This window comes from Panicum virgatum, chromosome 2K (genome assembly GCF_016808335.1).
Source record: "Panicum virgatum strain AP13 chromosome 2K, P.virgatum_v5, whole genome shotgun sequence".
Taxonomy (NCBI): Eukaryota; Viridiplantae; Streptophyta; class Magnoliopsida; order Poales; family Poaceae; genus Panicum; species Panicum virgatum.
The window spans coordinates 30,829,723-30,834,102 of record NC_053137.1 but is presented as its reverse complement, the minus strand read 5'-3'; the positions used below and the strand labels follow the sequence as shown (position 1 = coordinate 30,834,102).

The 4,380-nt window shown below is 40.0% G+C and overlaps 1 long non-coding RNA gene across 2 annotated transcripts; it reads right to left on the bottom strand.

Annotated features, from left to right (window-relative positions):
- Nucleotides 1-480: 480 nt before the first annotated feature.
- On the bottom strand, nt 481-3,679 carry LOC120673273. 2 transcript variants are annotated; one of them, XR_005674603.1, is made up of 3 exons: nt 3,114-3,679; nt 854-1,661; nt 481-743 (listed from the first exon to the last, which is right to left on the bottom strand). It is a non-coding gene; the product is annotated as an uncharacterized LOC120673273 (long non-coding RNA). The 2 variants fall into 2 exon arrangements; XR_005674604.1 differs by having other exon boundaries at nt 995-1,661; nt 3,114-3,675.
- Nucleotides 3,680-4,380: the final 701 nt, after the last annotated feature.

Here is a 4,380-nt window from a genome sequence, read left to right as displayed (position 1 = left end):
AGTAAGCATTGCTATAGTTGTGATGTGCAACAAACTGCCATGGTGGCAACACGTCATATGGCCGCAACACAATGTATTGCCACACAAGTAAGCATTGCTATAGTTGTGATGTGCAACAAACTGCCACAGTGGCAACACATTATATGGCCACGACCAACATCATTGTGATAGATTATATTGCCACACATATATTACATTGCAATTGATCCTATGGCTTCAGAAGTTAGTTTGTTGTAATAGATTATATTGCCACAAAAACATATATGGGAGCAACAATTATTTTTGCAACCAAAAGATAGTTCGCAGCAAAAAAAGATGCCACAACAACATATTGTTTGATGTTATTAACTATTATAGCATCAGTCATTTTTTGTAGCAATAAGATGTATCGACACAAAATAGAATTGTGGCAATGACTTGCAGCATTCGATATATTTTCAATAATGAACCTTTTTCCAATAAGAAAACAATTATAAAAAATTTAGAACTCAACCAGCATGAATATGAATAGAATCCATCATTATACGTGTCCAGTACATGTACATTATATGAATTAAAAATAGTTCATGACAAATGAGATTTGTAAAGTGGCGAATATAAGATCCAAATTGAAGAAAGTGTTGTGCGGACACAACCAAATCCTAAGTAGGCTATAGAAATCATTGTTTGATATTTAATAACTCCTTGTATCCACAATGGCAGCACAACTCCAAGTCCGAGTGATCCATTCAAGTTTAAGTTTCCTGCGGAATTAAAAAGAAGCATAGCAAATTTCAGTAGCAAGTGTCAGGCAGATATGTTGTCTCAAGAATAACTTCATCTTTTGGTAGTCCAGTCCAAGATCACGGACTACCTTTTGCACCTTCTCCAAAGTGTCTGGAACACAATGACCTTCAGGGAGAACAAGCGAGAACAGCCAAAGAACAACCTCTAATGCACTGTTACCAAGACCATACATGCACTTAATCTGAAATAGCCAGACAATGAAAGATACCTTAGTAGCTTCCTTGCATCCTAGATAAAGTTCCCTCTGCGCCTCTGTTAATAATTTAAAGAATGTCTTGGCACTTTCATTCGGCTCTTCTTTTTCGGTACCTATGATATCTCCATTTATGGTACCATGGATTAGTGACTTAACCAAATCCTTCATAGAATCACTGTCACCTGTTGCACCTTCACTGCCGGGTTCACCAATGCCCTTATATGATTCTTTTTCTTCTCCTTCCCCTTGGATAAAACTTTCAGAGAACTCTTTATGGATCCTCATCTCATCAGAGTTGCACATCGATAGGCCAACACACACATGTCAATTGACAGGTAATTTTTCGAGCAGCAAGATAATTTTGTCTTGTTCAGGAGTAAAATACAAGTTAATGGCAGCAGCATTCGTCAAGTTTGAATAGAAAACTTGCAAAAATTGAATAGAAATCAGATTTGCATTTCATACCTGTTGGCTTCTAGTCCGTATAAGTTTAACAGCAGCATTCATCAAGTTATGTAGAGAAATAAATTGCTTGTTGGTTTGAGAAAGGCTTCGCTTGGCCTTAGAGGATGGTGTTTTGCGTGCAACTGTCTCCACTCTTGGAATATTGGTAGGAAACATTGCACTTCCTTGTGTTGATGATTTCCAAGTGATAATCCATTCAAGATGAAGGTTCCTGCTGCATAAACGAATTCATCCGCATTAGGAAATTTCATTATATATTCACAACCAAATAAAATTCTGTTCAGTCATTAGAATAAAGCATTAGCTGCTCTGACATGATCATATTAGTTATGTACATCACATGAGAGCAATAGTGCTAAGCTCATGGCAAGTTGGATATAAAAAATGCATAAAGTGAAGTATGTATGCCAACTAGGAGTTGACCATACAGGACAATGGTTCTGTTCAATCCATACAAAACTGAAACCTCTATGCACTTAATGTTTCATCTTTAACTGATAGCAAAGTTTGAAAGCCAAAATCACAGTTCATCCTGCTTAACCAAGAAAAGATGCCACATGCCTTCCTGCTAGTCGCAACAGCATAGAATCAGTAGCCTAAAATGTGTAAAAAGAAGTCATGTGCTTCACGGTAAAGCTGTGATTTTGTGCACTTAAACAATTGTAAATTGTTCTTAGTGGTGTCAAAAGAAGTCATGTTCTTCACGCTAAAGCTGTGATTTTGTGCACTTAAACAATTATTTTCTAATCTTTTGTGACATATTGGTACAGGTAGCTGCAATTCAGTTAGTACACGGCAAGTGATGTCTTAAAAGACAGCGAGTTCAAAGAAATAGATCATACATTATTCATTCGTGTACCAATTGTAAGGTGATATTATTACACATTCACTTCAGGGTCAAGTATATTGGAAGATGAGATATCGACTTGTTTAGATAATTTCCAATAACGTTCAGGTAAAACCAAGGTTAAATTAGTGGTACTAAAATTAATTTATGCCAAACTAGCTAGCGAGTCCAATGAAATGTAGGCAAGCTTTAATTTGTTTTTTTTTTGCAAATATGACAACCTAGCTAGCAAGTTCAATGAAATGTAATCGCTAGGCATCTAGCTAGATACAGGTATACATTTACATTACTAATTCAACTTTCAGAGATAACAGGGTTCAGACTTTGAGGGGGCTAACAAAACGAACAAACCTCCTAGCAGACTAGTAAACGTAGTAGTATGGAATTTCAGCTACAAGGAGCATACGAGCAGCAACAATCCATGACACCCAGTAGAAGCAGCAAGAAAAAAGAAAGCGTATGAATTTCTCAACAATCCATGACTTTCTTGTCAGTGTCTAAGCGCACGACATGAACTAACTAAAGAACATGATTAAGGATTGGATTGCCCAAAGAATTTCTATGTTCTGCAGCATTTATATAACTTTCAGTGTCTGAATGAAGATAGAGATAGTTGGAAACAATAGCTTGTCAAAGAAAAAAAATCCTAACAAAAAGCCCAACAAAATTACGAATGTATTCTAGCTGCCAAATTTAATTGAATGTGATAGGAACTGCAAGATCCACCTAAACACTTGTAGATATTCAGATCATGAAAACGCACTGGCTCTCTTACAAAGAACCATTATCCAAGGATTCAGATTACACCGAGAAGCATACCATGCGGCCTGGCAAGGCTGGAGTGCACGTGTGACGAGCAGCTCGAGCTCCAGTTCGACGCAGCTCACGGAGAGCGGGCGCACTGCCACCAAGCTGCGAAGAGGGCTGCAGCGCCGTGTGCCAGGCCGCGCGACATCCCAATCAGTGAGGCCGCCGCCACATGATGCACAAGCCGGCCCCCCGCAAGGGAGACTAGAGCTTGCACCGTTGCTGTGGCCTGCGAGAGAAGAGTGGTGGGCTAGGGTTTGGGGGGGGACTTGCTCGGGAGCCGCCACGCCCCATGCCGCACCTACCTCGGCCGCGTTCTTCACGCCCCCATCACCGCTGCAGCCAAATCTGGGTCCATGGCGGCCGGATCTTGCGCCTGGCAGCCTCCCATGGGCCACGGTCGGGCGCTCGCTGCCGCCATGGCTGGGAGCCGGAGGGGAGGGTATGGGGAGAAGGGCAGCCAGGGAACGGTAGTGCATGGGGGCGGAAGGCAGCCAGGGAACGGGGAGTCGGAGGAGGCGGCGCAGGGAGCCGGGAGTTTGAGGAGCGGGACGAGTGGGAGAGGAGGTAGGGTTTCAGCTCATGTTATACCATGGGAGTGCGATGCTAGCCGGGATCAAAGATGGATGGTTAAGAATAATTGGGCCGGGTAGGCTGAGGCAAAGCGGCCCATATTTGTATCAGCTTAATGTTTTCATTTTCCTTTTCTATTAAAAAAAACACTCATGTGAAGTACTCTCTTTGTCCCATAAAAAATGCAATTCTGAGTTTGAAAAATATTCTGCAAAAGAGTGCAATTTTAGAGATTGGATCTCAATTACTGCCTACTTAAGTGGTAAGATTTGAATTGCGTGCCAAAACTAACCATACGTGGCAAACAATTGAGGGCATGAGAGTCTTTTCACGCCACCACTAATATGTTTGAAAAAGCCTAAAATTGCACTCTTCATCGGACGGAGGGAGTAACTTAAAAAAAGATATCTTAAATAGTCAATATATTTTTGAAATGTACTAGACAACATCAAAGTTGTGATGAAGGAGTTTCAAATATATTTGAATATTTTTGGTATTTTCAAGTTGAACTGTGTCTACCTCTAATAAGGTTAAAATATTTTTTTTAAAAAAATACTAACCTCCGTTTCAAAATAATTGACAACTTTGACTTTTACTATTTATAGTTTGACCAATAATATTTCTTTCATTATTAAAACTACATAAAGGGAAACAAGCATCATTAAGCAAAAGGGAAGAGATAGTATAAAACAGGTTTTATGCTTCA